The 23227-nt window shown below is 45.9% G+C and overlaps 1 long non-coding RNA gene across 1 annotated transcript; it reads left to right on the top strand.

Moving 5' to 3' along the window:
• Window positions 1-7717: 7717 nt before the first annotated feature.
• LOC126929563 (uncharacterized) lies at window positions 7718-18666 on the top strand. The gene is made up of 4 exons (XR_007717210.1): window positions 7718-8014; window positions 13591-13672; window positions 14216-14327; window positions 17487-18666. It is a non-coding gene; the product is annotated as an uncharacterized LOC126929563 (long non-coding RNA).
• Window positions 18667-23227: the final 4561 nt, after the last annotated feature.

Raw genomic sequence — 23227 nt, 5'->3', positions numbered from 1 at the left:
TACCCTCAAGCTGTCGTCCTGCCTCAGCCTCCCACAATGCTGAATTTACAATTGCGAGCCACCGTGTCTGGCCCTGTTTCTTTTAAGAGTTCCCTTAGTGTTTCTAATGGGCATTCAAACAAAAAAGATTTTGCTTGCAAAAGGCTCGTGGAACACTACTGAGGCTGCATCTTCTTCACAGCCAACAGATTGTTCCCTGAAGTGTCTGCTTAGCAGTGCACAGGCTATTTATATCCTGGACTTTATGGAGCTGTTGGGTTTGGGGGCTGACTGGGGCATGAGTGTTGTCTCTGGGATCTGTCACAGCCTGGTCCTATGGGACACCCAGTCTAGGATCTTCCTTCCCAGACCACCATCCTGCCTCTCACTACTCCTATGGCAGGAGAACAAAGGTCATGACCCATGGTCAGAGACATCCAGAACAGGAATGAAGTTGAATGAGTCATGTGAGGAGGAGCGGGGCACAGCTGCTTGCTGGAAGGGTGGTGGGAAGTATTGGTCCATCAGCTGTCACATCCTCCTGTTGCTGTTGAATCCCAGCGATCCTCACTTGGAGTCTGGGTCTCAGAAGGGTGTGGCACCTGGGTTCTTGGCTGGCTGAGCTGGTGCTTTTGCAGTCCACTTTGGAGCTTTGGTATGTGAAGCCTGACCTGAGTTGCTTCAGGAAACCTTTGTCCCTCAGGCTGCCTCCTGCTTAAGAGCAGAGCCTTTGTGTGGAGATCTGGCTGGCCTCCCTAGCTCCCAGCCTGTCCTGTCCTGTTATGTCTGGGTTTGAGGTTGTGTGGAGGGGTCTCTTACCATAGAGGAGGCAGTAGCAGTCGTGTGGATCAGAGTGAACGATCCCTGCTGGCTGTGCCCGGCGTTTGACTGGAGGAGTCTGAGAATGACCAGGCCTGGGGAGCTGTCATTCCTCAGAAACAGCATGTTTCCTCCCCTATTGTGGAGTCTTTGGATGTGACCCAGAGTGTGCTGGGCCTCTTTCGCTTGTGCTGGGTTTAGCTGTGTGTTTCAGGGTGGGAGGTGCAGGGGATTATCTGCTCTGAGCCAGATAAGGCCTGGTGAGAATTGGGGGGCGGCCCTCGAAGAAGCCAGATCTGGTGGGAGAGTAGGCATGGATAGGGAGGGAACAGGGTCACCAGGGTTGTATGTCACCTGTTCTTGCTCCTTGGTCTGCCCGGCAAGTGAGAAGAGAGGTGGAGGCTGCTGTGGACCCTCTTTGGCTTCCTGCAAGCAGGTGTTCTTTTCGGGAGCAAGGCAGGTGGGGGACAAAGCTGGTCTCTGAGGTGTTGAGTGGTTCTTTGTATGTCATTGTTCTTTTCCTCTCTGCCATCCCCAACAGCTCTACTGTAGCAGCCCATTGACCAAGGAAGTCAGAGCATCGTGGTCCTACACATGGGTGTTATGGCCCCTTAAAGGGCCAGAGAGGGCTTAGGAGTTTCTCAGAAGACTGAGCCCAGGGTTGGAGGGTGCCAGAGTCACTGAGAACAGCCCATTTGATAAGTTGGGCAGAGGGATCGTGGGCCCTGAGTATGCCTGCCTGACCAGTGGTGACCATGCCAACAGGGTCAGGGCCTCAATAGAGCTTAGCTACTGAGCTCGACATTTGGCCAGTTGGTCTCTTGGTGCAGGCAGGAACGTTCTGCTTCCCCAAACCCTGTGTTTTGGTCTCCATTTTCCTTGGAGCAGCTGCAGGGTAGGTAGAGGGGTGTGTCTCCCAGCTGCTTGGTGAGATGAGCGTCCACCCAGCTGCCTCTGCCGGGGAAAAAGAGTAATGACTGCAGCAGGGAGACAAGCGAGCCGGGGCCCTTTTAGAGTCAACCCTGCTGCTCCAATTCTAATTTTCAGTTCAGATTTTGCAGGCCTGAGTGTGGGTCCCTGAGTACTTGCCCTTTGAATTCTTTTGGCGAAGACTTAGCATTCCCCAGGAGCTTCTCACTGAGCCCCAAACACACAGCCCCCAATTCACCACCTCATTCCTTACCAGGACCTGCTGAAGCACACACCTGTGGACCACCCAGACTGCCTGCCAGTACAGGATGCCCTCCGCATCTCCCGGGACTTCTTTCCGGCGTTAGTGCGGACATTGACCCCGCTAGACTGCAGTCACAATGGACTCCCAATGGGGAGGTGAGCTCAGGGCCCAGCAAGGCCTTGCGCACAGGTTAAGGAGCCCAAGGTGGACCAGATCCCCAGTCTCTTCTCTGATGGCACAGGCATCGCTCTGTGCCCCTTGTCTCTGCAACCCTGATGCCCCATTCCCAGCCAAGGAGAGGTCTTCAGTCCCGGGTCACACTGATTTGATTCCGCGTGGCATTCTGGGCCCTAGGCTGAGAGCTTTAAGCCCAGTGTCTCAGTCATCCTCCAGAGAATCCAGTTAGCCAGAAGAGGACACAGGCCCAGAGCGTCTCTCCAGGTCCACCGCACAGTCTTTGAGCTGTGTCAGAGCTGGATTCTTTATCTGGGGCTGGCTGTTTGGAGGCCCCAGGCATTGTCCCCCGCACCAGGGAATTCGGCCTGTGGCTACCTCATTCTTGAATGCAGACACCTGCCTGTGCCATCAGGGTGACCCGGGAAGCTGAGGGAGCAGGACATGTCAGCCACTTTAGATTGGCCTGCACGAGCAAGAGCCAGAAAGGGAGCCCCACAGAGGGAAAGCCTGGTAGTAGAGGTGGCCGAGGCCATTCAGGTTGCTGGAACATTCCACGTGGGCTCCTGGATGTCAGACAGCAGTTTCCCTGGGGGCCCTTCTTGATGCAAGGGTGAGGCTTAGCCCAGTGAGGGAAAGCAACACTCAGCATTAGAGGCACAATTAACCCCTGTGTGTCAGCATCCTGGCCCAGATCAAAGGCTTCCTGACCTATAAGAGGTTGTTATGTGGCCCTTAGGAGGGAAGACTGCCTGGGTTCATGCTCGTTTGTTACATTTGTGAGCGAGGGGCGGGTCTGGAGAGTGTCCGATGGTGCATAGGGAGCTGTTTCTGTGCAGCTGCTGGTGCCAGTTTACAAAACCATGGAATGTCACTAGTTTGTTTTGGTCTGGGGATATCTGAAAAATGTTTTAAGACTTAGAGTAGCATTGGTTGCAAGTCATCTTAACTGTACGCTTTCAGTACACGCAGCTACATATTGCAGTATACGTAGATCACGCGGTGTGTCATTCAGACAGGAAACGCTGGGACAGATGGTCGCAGCCCCATTGAAGCCCTCCTGACTCTGAAGGTGGCTGAGGGGAAACTGGAAATCGTCATGGAGTAGAAATCATCCAGAGCCCAGGTGAGAGACGGCTGCAGGTCCCCCCAGGACACTTCTGCAGCCCGACCGAAGGCAGCCCAGAGTCTCCCATCCCCTGGGTGTATTTTTTAAAACTCTGTCCATCATGGATGAATTTGGGTTTGGTATTTGGTTCCCTCGTTGTGTCTGTTGTTCTGTATTTTTATGTTGATGCCAAAACCATATTGTTTGGATCACTATGGCTCTTCTATGTCATTTGTAATCAGGAAGCATAATACATCCATGTACTTTGTATTTCCCAGTGGTGAGATTGCTGGATGACGTAGTGGTTGTATTTTTCGTTGGAGGAGGAACTGCCGACTATTGATCGTAGTGTGTACACCAATTTCCATTGCCACTGGTAGTATCTAAGAGGTTTCCTGTCTGCAGATCCACACTGGTGATTGCCTGTTAAAAATTATGTTTTTGCTTTTGGCAACATTCATTTTGTGTGGATGGAGTCTCTCTCTTAGTGTGGCTTTGGTTTACATTTTTGTGATGGTTAGTGATGTGGACAAGCTTTTCCTTTACCTGTTCATTTCCTGCCTTCTTTTCAGAAATGTCTTTCAGTTCTTTGCCCAAGTTTTGTTGCATTGTTTGGTTTTGTTTATTTTCTCACTCTATATGGTTTCTGGTATATGTCAGATGAACAGCTTCAGCTACATGATTCCTTATACTCAGCGCCTGGCAGCATCCTCTGCTCATTCCGTCTCTTCTGGTCAATGACCACTGCCTGTGTCTCATTCTTCTCCCTCCCCAGGGCAGGGCCCAGACTTCCTGCCTCCCATGTTTCCTTATCCTCATGGAGGCCTGGCCCAGTGCTGGGCCAGCCATACGGCACAGTGTCCAGTGTCTTTCTGGGTGGTGGGCAGGTCAGTTGGCATGGAAAACGGTGTCTGGGATTTCTGAGTTGACTATTGAATGCAGACTCACCCCACTCACAACCAGTCACCACCACTGCTACCCAAGCAAACCACCCGGGAGCCTGGAAATTGCTCTGCCCACCTGTTGCCATGGGTACAGACACCTATCATAGGGAGAACCGAGAAGAGACCCAGCCCACCTGCCCCTGGTGCCCAAGGATGACATTCAGGGGCCTGGGGATCACCCCAACCCACCAACCACAACCTGTGTCCATGCAGGCTCCCACAGGGCCTAAGGACAGGCTGACCCCTCCCAGAGATCCTCCACCTCGCAAATGCACAAGTACTCCATCTAGGGACCAGGGGATAGACCTGCCCTGCCTGCCACTTCTGGTTTGTGCTTGCACCAGCACGGGGCCTAACAACAGGCCAGATCACCTGCTGCCAGCATCCAAGCATGCCATCTTGGGGCCTGGGGATCACCCTGCTCTATGCATGAGCACCGTCGGGGGCCCCGGGGCCAGTTCATCCCACCTGGCATATGTATGCATGAACTGGAAATGTGTTTTCCTGTCGGGCGCAGTGGCTCACACCTGTGATCCGAGCACTTTGGGAGGCCAAGGCAGGTGGATCAGCTGAGGTCAGGAGTTCGAGACCAGTCTGGCCAACATGGTGAAACCCCATCTCTACTGAAAATACAAAAATTAGCCGGACGTGGTGGCACACGCCTGTAGCCCCAGCTACTCTGGAGGCGGATGCAGAATTGCTTGAACTCGGGAGGTAGAGACGGAGGCTGCAGTGGGCCGAGATTGCGCCACGGCTCTCTGGACTGTGGGACAGAGTGAGACTCCATCTCAAAAAAGTAAAAAAAAGAAAGAAAAACAAATGTGTTTGGGGCTGGGATACTTTCAACAACTCAGAGACATGGGGAAGCAGTTGATACGACACAGAAAAGCCCGTGGCAGATCCAGCTGACAGATGTGATAGCAGTTCTGCTGTTATAAAGCAGTCTTTGTTTGACATTAAGGTTTGTCACAGCTCTTGAAATTTTGTCAGTGAGGTTGAAGGTGTCTCAGAAAGTCCACTGACCCTTGTATTGCATATGCATGAATAAAGTTACAAAAGTTTTTTTATCTTTCTGTAGAAATAAATGTGAACTTGGGTTAACTTTCTGAGCCGGTTCCCTTGGAAACCTGGAAAAGGCGGAATGTCATCTGTGTTGCGTTACCAGACTACAAATAAAAACATCCCGTAATTGGTCATCATTATCTGAATTGGGAGAGCTATGAATGAATTGTAAACAATGGGGGCGTCTAGAGTTAGAGAAGAGTAATTGCAATTGTGGAAGTCTGCCATCAGTTGGACTTTGCTGTTACACATGTTTTGAAGTCTATGGTCAACTTTTTGGTGGTTTACTTTGGAGAAAAAATCAAGAGGTAAACCATACTTTGGGTTTCCCTGAGTGCAGTGGTGTTTGTAACTAGGTATGTCCCTTGCTGGGACCCTTGAAAACTTTGACGATGGGACTGTTAAAAGAAATCTCAGTTCCTTTTTGAGACACAGGCTTCTAAGCCGGGTAGCCCTGTGCCCTCCCATGTGACCTTGTTCCTTTGCACCTGAGGTGTCGCTTGGGGAGCAGGATCCAGAGAATAGGCCCTGGACTGATGTGTGCACAGTCATGAGGACTCCTGCTAAAGACACAGGCACGATACCAGTCTGCTGGCACACAGTGTTTCGTGTCTTGTATCCTTCTACATGATACCAGTGGCCCCATTGGCTTCATAGGGACTCTTTGAGCCACGTGAATGTTAGATGTATAATTGAGCTGTGGCCAGCCGAGGGCATGGTGGCATGTCAATGTCACTGATCATCAGAGAAACACAAATCAAAACCACAATGAGATATCATCTCACCCCAGTTAAAATAGTTGTTTGTCAAAAAGACAGGCAATAATGAATGCTGGTGAGGATGTGGAGAAAGGGGAACCCTCAAACACTGTTGATGGGAATGTAAACTCCTGACCTCAGATGATCTGCTGGACTCCTCAGCCTCCCACAGTGCTGCTGAGATTACAGACGTGAGCCACCATCCCTGGCTACAAATGGTATTGTTTTATATGCGATGGTTCGTTTCAAGTACATTGAATACCGTTCCCTTCTGCCTGTTTGTGTTGTATCACAAAACCCATAATGAAGCTCTAAGACCACAGCATTTGTGAGCCACTCTTGGATTTTGAATGGTACATGGATGGACTCAGCCTCTTTTAATTCCTCTAATGAATCCCATGAGATTTAAAAAAAAAAAAAACATTCACTTTAGATTCAAGGGGTACATGTGCAGGTTTGTTACGTGGGTATATTGTGCAATGCTAAGGTTTGGAGTATGAATGATCCCCAGCACCCAGATAGGACCCAATATGTAGGTTTTCAGCGCTCACCCCTCTCTCCCCTCTGTGGTTGTCCCCAGTGTCTGTTGTTCCATCTTGATGTCCATGTGTACCCAGTGCTTAGCTCCCACTTGTAAGTGAGAACAGGTGGTATTTGGTTTTCTGTTTCTGCTTAATGTGCTTTAGATATGACCTCCAGCTGTGTATCCATGATACTGCAATGGACATAATTTCATTCGCTTTTATGGCTGAGTAGTATCCCATAGTGTGTATGTACCACATTTTCTTTATCCATCCACCACTAATGAGCATCTAGGTTGATTCCATGTCTGTGCTCTTGTGAACAGTGCTGTGATGAACATACAGGTGCAAGTGACTTTTTTTTTTTTTTTTTTTCCAGAATGATGTATCTTCCTTTGCAGATATCCCCAGTTATGGGATTGCTGGGTTGAGTGGTAGTTCTTTTCTAAGTTCTTTGAAAAATTTTCAGACTGCTTCCCACCATGGCTGAAGGAATTTACAGTCACACCAACAGTGTATAAGTGGTGGTGTATGCCTGTAGTCGCAGCTACTCTGGAAGGCTGAGGCAGAATTGGTTGAACCTGGGAGGCGGAGGTTGCAGAGAGCCAAGAGCGCCCCATTGCACTCCAGTCTGGGCAACAAGAGTGAAACTCCATCTCAAAAAAGAAAAGAAGAATTTGCAAAACTCAATAATAAAACATGAGGAAAAAACTTGAACATACTTAAGGTACAGATGGCAAAGACACACGCAAAAAGATGTTCAACATCATTAGTCATTAGGGAAATGCCAAATTAAAGCCACAGAGATACTGCTACACACACAGAAGAATGGCTAATGTTTAAAAACCTGACCATGCTATGAGCTATTGAACATGTAAAGCAACAGGAACTCCCAAACACTGCTGATGGGGATGTAAAACTGCACACCACTTTGGAAAACAGTTTGACAGTTTCTTAAAACATTAAACATGCATCTACCGGCCGGCGCGGTGGCTCAACCCTGTAATTCCAGCACTTTGGGAGGCCGAGACGGGCGGATCACAAGGTCAGGAGATCGAGACCATCCCGGCTAACACAGTGAAACCTGTCTCTACTAAAAAATACGAAAAAACTAGCCGGGCGAAGTGGCGGGCGCCTATAGTCTCAGCTACTCTGGAGGCTGAGGCAGGAGAATGGCATAAACCTGGGAGGCGGAGCTTGCAGTGAGCTGAGATCTGGCCACCGCACTCCAGCCTGGGTGACAGAGCGAGACTTCGTCTCAAAACAAAAAACAAACAAACAAAAAAATGCATCTACCATATGATCCCTGCATTCCACTCCTAGGTATTTACCCAAGAGAAAAGGAAATATATGCAGCTTCATTTGTAATAGCCCAAAACTGGAAACAACTCAAACGTCCATCAGCAGATGAATGGATATATTGTGGCACACCGTCCTGCAGAATACTCGGCAATAGAAAGGAACTACTGATACACGTGAGTGAGTCTCAAAATAATTATGCTAAGTGAAAAGCCATTTAGAAAAGAGTAGTTCTGGCCGGGCATGGTGCCTCACACCTGTAATCCCAGCACTTTGGGAGGCTGAGGTGGGCAGATAACTTGAGGTCAGGAGTTTAAGACTAACCTGGCCAACACGGTGAAACCCCGTCTCTACTAAAGATACAAAAACTAGCTGGGTAGGGTGGCATGGGCCTGTAGTCCCAGGTACCTAGGAGGCTGAAGCATGAGAAGAGCTACAGTCTTGGAGGTGGAGGTTGCAGTGAGCTGAGACTCTACCCCGGTGTAGGTGACAGAGTGAGACTCCACCACACACACACACACACACACACAAGTATATTTTACATATCCCAAAATCTATAAAATGCAAACTATGGAAACAAAGTACATCAATGGTTGCTTTTGGATGGTGGCGGGCAGGGAGAGACAGGAGGGAGGGATTACCAAGAGGCATGAGGAAACATTGGGGGTGACAGGTACGTTTACTATCTTGATTGTGATAGTGGCTTCATGGATGTATACATGTGGCAGAATGTATCATATTGCACACTTAAATCCAGTAATGCTTGGAATGTCCACTTTATTGTGTTTCAATTATACCTCAATGAAGGGTTGTTTTAAATAATAAAATATTATTTTTAAAAAACAGGCCGGACCCAGTGGCTCACACCTGTAATCCCAGCAGTTTGGGAAGCTGAGATGGGCGGATCACAAAAAACTAGATAAATAAAGGCTACAAATAAACAGTCAGATGAAGAGATAATATAAGGTGAAGACTGGAAGACTCCCAAGTACAGAAGTTTTTGTCCTGGTAGAGTTGGACACGTGAATGAGTTGGGTTTTTTTGTTGTTCCCCAGGCTGGAGTTCAGTGGCACTATCTGAGCTCACTGCAGCCTTTGCCTCCTGTGCTCAAGTGATCGTCCCCCTCAGCCTCCCAAGTAGCTAGGACCACAAGCATGTGCCACCACGCCCAGCTAATTTTTTTTTTTTTTTTTTTGGTAGAGGTGGGGTCTGTCTATATTTCCCAGTCCGGTGGTGAACTCCTGGGCTCAAGCCATTCACCCACCTCACCCTCCCGAAGTGTTGGCATTATAGGCATGAGCCAGTGGGCCTGGCCATGGATGAGTTCTTGATCCCTTCCTGTCAGCCTCCACATGAAGCTCCCCAAATCCTGTCTTCTTTGGCCTTTAAAAAAAATTAAAAAAATTAAAGACAGGGTCTCATATGTTGCCCAGGCTGGTCTTAAACTCCTGGTTTTAAGTGATCCACCCACCTTCTCCTCCCATAGTTCTGAGATTACAAGATTAGTGTTGCCAGCTGTCAGGTGGCTAGGTAGATTCAGTGTAAAGTCCTAGAAGATGTGTATTACTAAAAACAGCTAGCCACCTGACAGCTGGCATCCATCCATTCAGTGAAGATTGCTGGGCACTGTGGATACTGTGGAGGAGGCAGCAGTAGCAGCCGGCCTGCAGAGTGGGATGCAGTGCTGGAGGGCTTGAGGAGGAGGTGGCACTGTGATTGGTGTCTGAAGAATGCCTCCATGATAATGGAGTCAGTGTAAAGTCCCAAAGACCAGGAAGGAGCAACAGGAAAGGATGGTTCATATCCAGCTGACCCATTCAAAAAAACCACAAAACAAAAAACAACGTGCGCATCAGCAGGGTAGGATAAGGGGGGCCTCCGGAGTGTTTTTGTTTTTTGTGTTTTTTTTGCAGTGGGGGAGGGGTGTGCTCAGATTTGCATGCGGATTGCCAGGGCTGTAGTAGGGAAACAGCAGGGGGGTTGAGACCTGTGATTGGGAGTCTCCAGGTGAGAGGGGTGGACCCTGGGGACTGGGGGTCAGGTGAGGCTGGGAGTGGGGTATAGAGGCAGGAGCAGTTGGACAGGACCAGTAAGGATGCAGGGCGCAGACTCATCAGCGAGAGCATTCCTGAGCCCAGCATCCAAGAAGCGAGGGAGGTTGGGAAGGTGCTGCTACGAGGCAGGGGGAGGTCCCCAAAAGTCCAGATGAGAGCATGGCATGCGTGGAAAGTGCTGGGCAGTTTTGGCATCAGTGAAGTCACGGGGGACTGTGTGTGAACAGGTGGTCTTGGGCATCACCAGGGAGGCCTTGAGACAGGAGCGGGTTGGCTCTCCTGGAGACCAGGCTGTAGGATAGCATTGGGGCTGAGGCATGGACAGTCTCCTTCCACCCCCGGCCTCTCCTTGGAGTTTTGAGGCACTGCAGATAATTAGGAGGTGATGTGATAAATCCTACCTGTGGAGGATGCCTTGGGCAGGGAGGACAGGGTGGCCAGGAAGGTCGCCCTTTGGGCCCCTGCTCTGAGCTGCTCATCAGGAAAGGAGAGAAGCTCCTACAGCCCGGTGTCAGAGCCTGGCGAGACCCTGTGAGGCCTCGAAAGTAGCAGGTGCCTCCTACAGTCTGCGCGTGGCCATCTCAGGGAATCCTCCCAGCAACTGTTCTAGTTATCCCTGCTCTTCAGGTAGGAGACTGAGGCCAGGAAGGGAAAGGCTGCAGTGATACCTACACTGTCAGTGGCTGAGGCTGTTTGAACCCAGAGACTCTAGGGCCCATGCCTCTGCCATCCTGCCTCTGAGTTTGATAGTTGGACTTGGTCCACCAAGTGCCAGGCCAGCCCTGTGGCTGGGTGATCCCAGGCATTCACAAGCTGACAATTCTGAAGGACCCACGCACTTGACCGTGCTCCAGTCTGTGTCGTCACATGAAAGGTGGGTGCTGGAATAATAAATGCTGCAAATGGCACTGGGAGTGTTGGCCATGCTCTGGGGGCACAGGAGCTCTGCCCATGCCCACAGTTGGCCTGTGCTGACCTCCCTCCATCACAACTGAGTGACACCAGCTCTTTCGTTGAGCTGAAGTCTTCCTTCCAAAATCCCTTCAGTGTGGTCTTTGTGGCTCAGAGAAGCTGTGGCCAGGTACAGGATCTGGGGTGGCCCCTGCTTCTCTGCTCTGTGGCCTTAGACAGTGGGCAGGATCTGAGGTCAGGCCCACCTGCAGCAGGTGTTACAAAGAGGCAAATTCGCACTTAAGGTTTGGAAGAACTCGCCAACTAACTACAGTCCCGCTGTCTTTGAAGGTAGTGAGCTCCCCATTGGGGAAGGTATGTTAAGCTGACCTTTCTGGGATGCTGGAATATCAGAGACCAAGCAGTTAAGATTCTGTGATCCTAATATTGCTTCAAATGCTATGCTGCTTGGATTAGAAGTCAGTTTCATTTAGCCAGTTTACCAAGTGTCTCCTTGGTGCAAGACACCAGGGGACACAAAACGTCCTGGATAATTATTGGGTTTCTGGCTCCCAGGGGTCCCTGAGATGTTGTTCCAGCAGTTCTGGAGTATGGGCCAGGCACGGCTTGCATCTGGACCCATCCATATTGCTCGCTCATTGTCAGCCTCATGACTGCAGTTGAAGATATCAGGCCCCCATGCGCCCACCACCCTGCTCTGCCCCGCCATGGCCCTCACCATGGCCCACTCAGGGCATGAGGCTTTCTGGGTGATTCCTGGAACTCAGTGTGGTCAGCTTTCTGGACCTGACAGTGGGGTGTGTCTGCAATGAGATGCCAGTTGCAGGAAGTGGTTTGCACAGCCTTCCTGGTGTCATGGGTCACTGTCTTGCCAAGTGGCTTTGGGCAGGTCCCTTCCCCTCTCAAGCTGCAGGTTCCTATGCCTGGAGCTCCCTTCTTGCCACACCACTGCCTTGTTTTCCCAGATACCAGGATTTTTAACTTTGATTGTTGGAAGTGGTTTTTTTTCCTGTTTTTGTTTTTTTCTGTTGTTTGCTTTTACATCCTGCGAGCTTAGATTCAGGATTTCCTAAACATAAGCTCACTCTGTGTTTTCATGTAGCAGTTTTATGCTTTTACATCTTGTGTTTAGTATTTAATGTATTTTGAGTTTATGTTTGTTATTGTATAACATCAAGGTCTTATTTCATTGTTTTGGATGTGGCTATCCAGTCATTTCAGACTGCTCAATTGAACAGACTGCTGACTCCTCATCTCATCTTTTTTCCCTTCGGAGCACAGTCCCACTCATGCTGTCGCCCACGCTGGAGTGCAGTGGCGAGGTCTCAGCTCTCTGCAACACCTGCCTCCTTGCTTCGAGCGATTCTCCTGCCTCATCTTCCCAAGTGGCTGGGATTGCTGCTGTGCGCCACCACACCTGACTAGTATTTTTTGTATTTTTACTAGAGATGGGATTTCACCATTTTCGCCAAGCTAGTCTGAAACTCCTGACCTCAAGTGATCTGCCCGACTTGGTCTCCCAAAGTGCTGGGAGTACAGGTGTGAAGCACAGCACCCAGCCTCATTGCATCTTCTAGGCGTTCCTTTGAAGAAAATGTGTTGACTGCATACAGGCGTGCGTTTAGGTTCTCTTATGTCCCTAGGTTCATGGATTCATTTTTATGCCACTACTGTAGTCTTTGGTGAGTGGAGGTTTTACATGTAATTTGAAATTGGGGAGTGTGAGGCCTCCAATTGAGCTTGTATTCCCTAGGATTGCTTTGCATATTCAGGATCTGTGGGTGTTTGGTAGTTCCATGTGAAATTTTAGCTGTGTATCCTTCACATTCCTTTAAACATTTGTTTCATACTTCATGTCCAGAATTAGGGGTGCATTGGGACATTGTGATACTTGTTTGTATACCTTGAGTATGGATAAAATCAGGGAGTTTCCCAGGCTTGTGACCAGGTATAGGTTTGATATCTTTGATGTGTGAATATTCAATATCCTCCTTGGTAGCTGTTTTGAAAACGGCACGACCATGTTGTTAAGTGTCATCGCCCTGCTTTGGAGTAGAATACCAGAATGTATTCCTCTCCTGTAACTCTCTGTGTACCTGTTGCCAATCCTTAATGTCATCTCCTCCACCTAGTCTGTAGTGACCTCTGCTATACTTTCACCTTCAGTGAGTTGCATTTTTCAGCTCCCACATGAGTGAGAACATGCAGGCTTGGTCTTTGTCTGCCTTTCTGATTTGATTGAACAGAATATCTGCAGGTGTCGTCATGTTGCACTCCAGGTGCAATCCTATCATGGAAATGATAGGATTCCATGAATGTTGATGGCCCAGAAGTATTCCATTGTGTCTGTGTACTAGAGATTCTTCATCCCTTCATTTGTGGATGGACAGGGAGGCTGATTGCTTGTCTTGGCTTTTGTGCATAGGGCTGAATTCCACCTGAGGTGACAGATCATCTCTTCCATGTCCTGATCATGTGCTCTGCATATGTACCTAGGAATAGAATTACTGGAGAAAACGGTAGTTGTAGTTTTAGGAATTCAAGGTACATCCAGGTGGTTTCTTTAGTGTGCATACTAGTTGACCATTTCCCACCAACTGTGGAGACAGGTTCCTCCTCTGGAAATCCACACCTTGTTTTGTGTTTTAATGTGTTTCACCATTTTTCTTGTAGCATCCGTTGCATGTAGAGTGAGATGGAATCTTGAGTGTGTTTTTGATTTTTGTGTGTGTATGATAAGTGGTACTTGTTACGTTATTCTGATTTTGTTTTAATTTGTTGTGTAGTACTGGGCAGAGGACCTGAAGACATGAGGTTGATGCACAGGTCAAAGAGAAGATACTCACCATCGCTGATTCACACAAAAGCGTAAGTGAAAATCCCACTCAAGATTTCATCTCATTCCAGTTAGAATGAATACTACCAACGTTTGATGGCAGTTTTGTTTCTATAGAGAGAGAGAGAGAGAGTGTGTGTGTGTGTGTGTGTGTGTGTATACACACACACACACAACCCAAGGGTGCAAGGGACATTTTGACATATGTATATGTAGTATCATGATCAAATCATCATATCTGGCATCTCTGTGACCTTCCATCATTATTATTTCTCTGTGGAGAGAATATTCAGAACCGTATTTTCCAGCTGATTTTCAAAAATTTTTCTAGATTCTGTTGACCCTAGTCACCCTGCTGTGCAATAGAACACCAGAATGGATTCCTCATATCAGAGCGTCACTCTGTACCTGTTACCAATCCCTGCCGAGGCTCCCTGCTCTCCCCAGCCTCTAGTGACCTCTGTTGGAAGTTCTGCTTCTAGGAGACAATGTTTTTTGGATTCCGTATACCTGATGTCATGCAGCGTGGGTCTCTCCCTGGCAGACTCGTTTCATTTCACCTAATTGTCTTCCAGGTTTCTCCAAGTGGTTGCAGATGACATGATTTCCTGAAGTGTTACAGCTGATGTGTGTTTGCTTGTATACATGTACTGTGGTTCCTTTATCCCTTCATCTGTGGATAGACAGGTAGGTTGATTCCGCATCTTGGCTATTGTGACTAGGGCTTCAGGGCACGTGAAAAGGCAGATTAACACAGGGATTTCATCTTCTCTAAACATGTACCCAGTGTTGGGATTGTTAGCTGGCGTAATGGTTGTACTTTTACCTTTTTTTTTTTTTTTAAAGACGGAGTGTTGCTCTTGTCACTCAGGCTGGAGTGCAGTGGCGCAATTTCGGTTCAGTGCAACCTCTGCCTCCTGTGTTCAAGCGATTCTGCTGCCTCAGCCTCCCAAGTGGCTGGGAATACAGGCACCCACCACCACGTCTAGCTAATTTTTGTATTTTTAGTAGAGATGGGATTTCACCATGTTGGTGAGGCTGGTCTCAAACTCCTGACCTCAGGTGATCCACCTGCCTCAGCCTCCCAAAGTGCTGAGATTACAGGTGTGAGCCATCGTGCCTGGCCTATCTTTTACTTTTTTAAGGAATTTCCAAAAGTTTTTTGTAGTGTGTATGGTAATTTTCATTCCACAAAGAGTGTAGAAGATTTTTTTTTTTTTTACAAGTCTACACTGACCATTGCCTTCAACAATGTTGATTTTTGTCTTTTGTAATACTCATTCTAGGTGGAATTTGATGGTAGCCAAGTATGGTTTTGATTCACATTTTTGTGAGGATTAGCGATATTGAGAAATTGTCACCTGTGAGTCAGTTTCCTGCCTTCTTTTCACTCAGGTCTGTTTAGATCCTTTTACCTTGGATATTTGTTGTTGTCGTTGTTGTTTTTCACTTAGTCATACCAGTTTATTGTACGTGTTAGATAACAACCTCTTTCAGGGGTAGGATATTTTATAGTTTCTCCAAGTGCGTAGGATGCCTTTTTTTGTTTGTTTCATTGTTTTCTTTTCCGTGTAGAAGTTGCAAAGTGTCCCGAGTCTCATATGGCTATAGTTGCATATGTTAGCAGTGATTTTTGTGTTCAACACCCCAGTTCCATGAAACACACGAATGTGCGTGCGCGTGCATGAGCGCGTGCGCACACACACGGAACCAAGCCTTGCATTGTCTATGGTTGTAACCGTGGATTTTTCTTTTAATGCATTCTACTTTTATTGTTATCGTTTAAAGGGTACACATGCAAGTTAGTTACATCTGTTGATTGCATCATGCTGAGATTAGGGGTCCCAACAACCCCGTAACCCAGGCAGTGAGCAGAGGGCCCACAGGGTGGGTCTTTAGCACACGCTCCCTCTCCCCTGTGTTTTTATTGGTCTGGTGGTCATTCCAGGTGTCTGTTGTTCTCTTCTTTATGTTTGAGTCCATTCACAGTTTAGCTCCTGCTTATAAGTGAGAACATGTGGCATTTGGTTTTCTTTTGGGGCCTTAGTTCACTTATGACAGTGATCTGCAGTTTCCACCTTCTGTTCTCAGGTGATCCTCTCACCTCAGCCTCCGGATTAGATAGGACTATAGGTGCCCGCCACCACATCCTGCTTATTTTTGTATTATCAGAGACATGGGATTTCACCATTTTGCTCAGACTGGTCTCAAATTCTGGACTGAAGCGATCCTCCTGCCTCAGCTTCCCAAAGTGCTAGAATTACAGGTCTGAGCCACTGTGCCTGCCTCTCATCCACTGTTGATGGCTAGGTTGATTCCATGTCTTTGACATTGTGAAAAATACTGCCATGAACATACGAGTGCCTGTGTCTTTTGGATAGAAGGGTTGATTTTCCTTTGGGTAGATGCACAGGAGTGGGCTTGCTGGGTGAGATGGTAGTTCTGTTTTCATTTCTTTGAGAAATCCCCGATCTGCTTTCACCAGTGTCTGTACTAGTTTTCATCCCCACCAAAACATACCAGCGTTTCCTTTCCTCGGTTGCCTGGCCAGCGTGTGTTCTTCGCCTGCGTGGTCCTCACAATTGTCACCCGCGTGGGATGGCATCTCGTCATGCTTTTGATTGGCAGCTGTCTGATAATGAGTGAGTTTGAGCTTGTTTTCCTATTTGTTGGTTGCTTGTACATCGAATTTTGAGAAGTGTGTGTTCACGTCCCTTGCCCGTATATTAATGGGATATTCTTTTTCTGTTTATTCTCCTGGTTGACTTGTTGAAGGGCCTTGTAAATTCTGCATATTAGACGTTGGTCAGATGCACAGTTTGGGAACACATTCTCCCATTCTGTACGCTGTCTGTTTACTCTGTTGTAGTCTCTCTTGCTGTGCAGCAGCTCTTTCAGTTATTTACTCTGACTTGTCAATTTTTGTTTGTTTTTGTTGCCATTGCTCTTCCGGACTTAGCCATCTAAATGCTTTGCCAAAGCCTATGTGGAGAAGGATATTTCACAAGTTTTCTAGTAGGATTTTAATAGTTTGAGTTTTTATGTTTATATGTTTTATTCATCTTGAGTTCCTCTTTGTGTCTGGTGAGAGGTAGGGGCCTGGTGTTATTCTGCTGCACATGGCTAGCTGCTTATTTCAACACCGTTGATTGAATAGGGTGTCCTTTTCCCTTTGCTTACTTTGGTGGATTCTGTGTTGGATCAGATAGTTTTCAATGTGTGGTTTTACTTCTTGGTCCTTTCTTGTGTTCCACTGCTCTGTGTGGAAGTGGGTCCCTAGCTTTTCCATGAAATTTGAAATCAGGAAATGTGATGTGTCCAATGTAGTCTGGATGTCTCAGGATTGTGGAGGATGAAACACGGGGCACTTCATGGTCCCGCATGAATGTTAGCAGCATGTATTTCTATTTCTTTCATCAAATGTGTTGCATAGTAAAGGAACAATACAATGAGAGGGTAGAGTGGGGCGTTATGGTCCATGCATACATTGTGGAATGATGAAATCAGGGTACTTAGTGTTTCTGTTACCTTTTCCCATTGTTTATTCCTTTATGCTGAGAACCTTCAGTTTCTCCTGTCAAGCTGCTTTGAAAGTGATGTGCCGATACTGTTAACCCTGGTCACCCTGCAGTGGAATAGAACAACAGAATTTTCTTCTTCTCATTTATGTGTAACTTTGTACCCTTTTACAATCCCTGCCCATTACCCATCTTTTCCCCCAATCCCTGGAAACCAATATTGTGCTCATGAATCTTTGATACAGTTTCTCAGCTTCTGCATGTGTGAGATGACTCAAGGTTTGTTTCTCTCCCCCTCACTCATTTAATTTACCATCATCTCCTCCAGGTGCAACCGTGTGGTTCCCCATGATATGATTTCATTGTGGTTTTCTGTCTGAAGAGTATCCCGGTGTGTACATGTGGAGCAGCTTCTTTCTCCCTTCGTCTGTGGATAAGCAGGTAGGTTGATGCTTACACTGGCTCTTGGGAACAGTGCTGGAATCCACATGGGTGGGTAGATCTATCTTTGGTGTCCTGATTTCAATGACTTTGAGTGTATTCCTAGTAGTAGAATTGCTGGTTGAAGTGGTAGTTGGAGTCTTTTAAGGTTTGGAGGAACCTCCAAGTGGTTTCTGTATCGTGTGTGCTAGTTTACCTTCTCACGAACTGTGGAGAAGAGTCTCTCTCTCTCTCTGGAAACACACCAGCATTTCCCTTTCTTTCAATGTTTTTTGTCTTCTTTTGTAACACTCATTCCAATTAGAATGAGATGGTGTCTAAGTGTGGTTTTGATTTACATTTTGCTTGTGGTTAGTGATGTTTGCCAAGTTATTTTGAACTTGTTTCAATTTGTTGTGTAAGACTGGGCAAAGGACCTGAAGACCTGAGATGGATGCACAGGTTAAAGATTCTGAATCAACATTATTGATCCTCATGAGAAGTCAATCAAAACCACACTGAGATAGCATCTGTCTCTGGTGAGAATGAATGTTACCAAACTGGGACAGCAGTTTCATTGTCGTATCGTCTGTGTGTATAACCAGCGACTGCAAGGCACAGTTTGATCTGTGTAAATGTAGCATCATCATGAAGTCGCAGTGTCTGGCATCTCTGTGAGCTCCAGACTTATGATTTCTCTGTGGAGAGAATATTCACAACTGACCTTTGTAGCTGTTTTGAAAATTGTGGTTTTTTGTTCTTGCCTTTTGGCATAATGGCCTACGGCTCTGTCCAGGTTTCTGGTAAGGGCATGGATTTGTTTTTTATGGCTGTGTAGTGTTCCGTAGTGTGTATGTACCACATTTCCTTTCTCTGATCCACTGCTGATGGGCACCCAGGCTGATTCCATGTCTTTACCATTGCAAGTAGTACTTCCGTGAACATACGAGTGCATGCGTGTTTTCACTGGAAGGGTTTTCCTTTGGGTAGATCCTTAGGAGTGGGGTTGCAGCATTGGGTGGTTATTCTCTTTTAAGTTCTTTCAGAAATGTCCACACTGCTCTCCAAGGTGTCTGAACTAGTTTGCATTTCCCCCTACAGTGGACCTGCATCTTTTTGCTAGTCTGCTCCACCAGCCTCTGTTGTTGTGGACTGTGTGTCATAATTGCCATTCTGACTAGTGTGACGTAGTATCGCAGTATGTTTTGATGTGCATTTATCTGATGATCAGTGAGATTGAGCATCTTTTCATTCTCATTGGTTACTGGTACACCTCCTTTTAAGTGTGTGTTCGTGTCCCTTGCCCATTTATAATTTGGGTTTTTTTTTCTGATTTTATTTGTTGAAGGTCTTTACGATAAATCCTGGATATTAGATGTTTTTCACATGCGTAGTTGTGGAATATTTTCCCTCATTCTATAGGCTGTGTGTTGACTCTTTTGGTTGTTTCTTGTTCTCTGCAGCTGCTTTTCTGTGTGTTAGGTCCCATTTATCAGTAATTGCTCTTGGGGAGTTGACATTTAAATGCTTTGCCAAAGCCTATGTTGAGAAGGGTATTTGCTAGATTCTCACGCAGGATTTTCTCATAGTTTCAGGCCTTGAATTTTTATGTATTTATCTATTTAGAGACTGAGTCTCGCTCTGTTGTACAGGCTGGAATGCAATGGAGCGATCTCGGCTCACTGTACCCTCCACCTTCCGGGTTGAAGTGATTCTCCTGCCTCAGTCTCCCGAGTAGCTGGGAGTACAGGCATGTGCCACCATTTACAGCTAAGTTTTGTTTTTTCAGTAGAGACAGGGTTTCACCATGTCAGCCAGTGTGGTCTCGAACTCTCTGAACTCCAGTCATCTGCCCGCCTCGGCCTCCTAGAGTGCTTGGATTCCAGGCATGAGCCACCGCTCCCGGCCTGGGGTTTGGCATTTCAATCTTTGATTCATTTTGAGTTACTTTCTGTACATGGTGAGACACAGGGGCCTAGTGTTATTTCTTCTGCATCTAGCTAGCCACTTATCCCAGCACCACTTACTGATAGGCAGTCCTTTCTCCATTGCTTATTTTTGTTGATTTTTTTTCAAATATCAGATGGTTTCAGGTGTGCAGGTTTATGTCTAGGTCTTCTAATCTGTTCCACTGTTCTGTGGAACCGGGTCCCCAGCTTTTCCTTGAAAATGGCAAAGCATTACATTGTCTATGGTTGTTTTCTTAGAGTGTTTGCTTTGTTTTACTGTTTTTTAAATACCTTTAGCAGCCTACTTGCATGGATTTGTTTTCTAAAATACGTGCTCACCGTATGTTTTCTTGTAGGGGTTTTCTTGTAGTGGTTTCAGAATTCAGTTTTAGGTCTTTAATGTATTTTGCATTGATTTTTGTTTTGCATGACATAAGGGTCCTATTTCAGTGTTTTGTATGTGAATATTCAGTTTGCTGAAAATCATCTACTGAACAGGCAGTCTTTTGCCCATTCTGCCTTTTTGGTGTTCTTTTGAAAAATGTGTACATTTCACTATATATACATTGGGGTTGAGTATTTGGTTTACTCATTCTGACCACTTCCTTAGTTTATGCCAATAAAAGATTGTTTGGATAATTATAAGTTTGTGTTTTTCATTCATTGTTTTAGCTGCTAAGTTTGTATTTTTTAACATAATTTCTACGTTTATTATAGACTAATATAGTTTATTATAGACTAAAAGGTACAAAGGCAGATTAGTTGCTGCCTTTGGTATATTGCCTGATACTGAGACTTGGGGTCCCAGAGAGCTTATCACGCAGGGAATGGTGGATCCACCAGGTAGGTCTATAGCCCATACTCCATCCCTTCTTCCTTTGTTGTCTTATAGTCAGCAGTGTCTGTTGTTTTCACTTTTATGGTAGGGTGTATTCAATGTTAGCTCCACCTTACAAGTGAGAACATGTGGCATCTGGTGTTCTGTTTTTTCCTTATTTCTCTTTAGATAATGGCCTCCAGCTCCTTTCATGTTGCTGCCAAGGACATGATTTGCATCTTTTTTTCTTTTTAAAGCTGCCTAGTTTTTTGTGGTATATATGTACCCCATTTTCCTTTTCTGATCTACTGTTGATGGATACCTAGGTTGATTTCACGTGTTTGCCATTGTAAAGAGTGCCGCCAAGACCGTTTGTGTGCATGTGTGTTTTGGACAGAAGAATTTATTTTCCTTTGTGTATATCCCAGTGGTGGGCTTGCTGTGTCAGATGGTAGTTCTGGTTTAAGTTCTTTGAGCAATCTCTGAAGTGTTTTCTATGGTGTCTGAACTACTTTGCATTTTCACCAAAAGTAGACCAGTGTCCCCTTTCTCTGCTGCCTTGTCCGTGTCCCTTTTTTTTTTTTTTAACTGTGTAATTGCCATTCTGACCAGTGTGAGATGATAGCTCATTGTGCTTTTGATGTATATTTCTCTGATAATTAGGTTTAGCATGTTTTCACATTCGTTGCTTGCTTTTACATTATCTTTTGAGAAGTGTGTGTTTATATCCGGTGCCTATTGATGAGTTATTTGGGGGGTTTTGCTAATTGATTTCTGTAAGGTCTTTCAGATAGATTCTGGATATTAGGCCTTGGTCAGATGCATAGTTCGGGAACATTTTCTCTCATCCTGTATGTTGTCTGTCTACTCTGTTGGTAATTTCTTGTGTTGTGTGGTGGCTCTTTAGTGTATTAGATGTGGGAATTTCCTGGTCTCACATATACTTCAGCATTGTTTCTTTCTATGTGCTTAAAACCAATTTGCTCTATAGTAAAGATTTACAATTAAAGAGTAGAGTAGGACATTTTGATCCATGTATATGTACCTTGTGTAATGATGAAAGCAAGGTATTGACTATCTCTATTACCTTGTGTAGTTATTTTCTTTTCAGTCTTTTTTGGAAAATATGGTAGGATACTGTTGACTCTGGACACCTGCTGTGGAGTAGAGTAGCTAAATTTATTCCTGTCATCTGAGTGTAACGTTGTGTCCCTTTCCCAGTCCCTGCCAGGATTCCCCAACCCACAGCCTCTCTTCACCACTGTGGAACTTTCTACTTCTAGGGGATAAAGTCGTTTAGAGAGGAAGTTGATCTCATTCTCACATACATGAAATCATGCCGTGTGGCTTTCTCTGCCTGACTCATTTCGTTGAGGGTCATGTCCTCCAGAGTTCTGCACGTTGCTGCAGATGACATGGTTTCATGAATTTCTATGGCTGAAGAGGATTCCATTGTGTACTGCAGTTTCTTTATCCCTTCATCTGTGCACGAACAGGTAGGTGGATTGAATACCTTCCCTATTGTGAATAGTGCTTCAGTCGCCATAGGAAGGCCGATACCTCCTCAACGTAACAGATTCTATGTGGTTTCTGTGTATCTCCAGTGGTGGGATTGCTAGGTGAACGGATAGTTGTAAAATGTTTAAAACACCTTCAACTGTTTCACTTCATGTGTATAGTAATGTACATTGCCACCCATAGTGTATAAAAGTGTCTTTTTCTGCTGTTCTGCATTGGCCACTGCCTGTGAACGTATGGGTTTTCTGTTGTTTTTGGTAAGTTTCGTTCTAATTAGAGTGAGACACTTCTGAGCGTGGTTTGTACTTAGACATTTGTGTGAGGATTAGCGAAGTTGAGCAGCTTCTCTTTGACCTGTCAGTGAATTTCATGTTTTCTTTTCAGATGTGCCTGTTCAGGATCTTTGCCCAGTTTTAGCTTGGGTATTAGGTTTTGTTCATTTTCCCAGTTAGAGTAGTGTTAGTTTCTCATGCATGTTAGATAACAACCCCTTTCACAGGTAAGATTCTGCTGAACTTTCTCTCAATCTGTAGGATGGTTTCTTTAATGGTTTATTGTTCCTCTTCCCCATGCGTAAGCTCTGAAATGATGTATAGTCCCATGTGTTTGTATTCATGTTTGTTAGCAGTGATTTTTGTGTCCCATCCAAAAAGAACAAAAAATAAGAAAAAGTATTACCAAATCAATTGCATGGTCTAAGGGTTTCTTGCCATAGATAATTTTTGCTCTTGTTTTCTTTCTTTTTTGCAAACTGCGTGCAGAGATACAAGTTTTGCTGAGATACAGACTCCCACTTTTCTTATAGGAGCTTTGCGGCTCCAGGATTGGGTTTAGGTGTTTATTTGGTGTTGATTTGGGGGTATTACATGTTTCAGACCCTGAAATGTTGACTTCTTTGGCTTGTTTTTTCTCTGATATAACACACTGGGGGTTGTGTTCAAATTAAGCCGTGGGACATCCTTTTCGATTCTGGGCTCAAATGATTCTCTCCTTGCTTGATACTCAGTTAGAGGAGAGGTGTCAGAAAGTCTGGGAAGATCCATAGTGGAAAAAGTTTATCTGTATTTCATGGAGACTGATGGCCAGCTCCCTTCTGCCCAGGACTTCGGGAGAAGGCAAGCACTACCGATTGCTGAAATACCTCCCATCTCCAGCCCTTCAGTAAATATATAAGTGATTCATTAAATATTTAAACTTCAAGAAAGTAGAGTAACCCAGTGGAACTCGAATTTAACTAGAATTTAAATTTGAGAGTTGCTGGTCAGTAGAGCAAGTGTGGTAGATTGGGTAACATGCTCTGATTTTTAAGGGTTTTGCTTTGTTGTGTTTTTTGTTTTCCTTAAACAGAGTTAATAATAATTAATT

The sequence above is a fragment of the Macaca thibetana genome, chromosome 10, assembly GCF_024542745.1.
Source record: "Macaca thibetana thibetana isolate TM-01 chromosome 10, ASM2454274v1, whole genome shotgun sequence".
NCBI lineage: Eukaryota > Metazoa > Chordata > Mammalia > Primates > Cercopithecidae > Macaca > Macaca thibetana.
The sequence above is the reverse complement of the archived record's forward strand: the minus strand, read 5'-3'. Positions and strand labels throughout refer to the sequence as shown.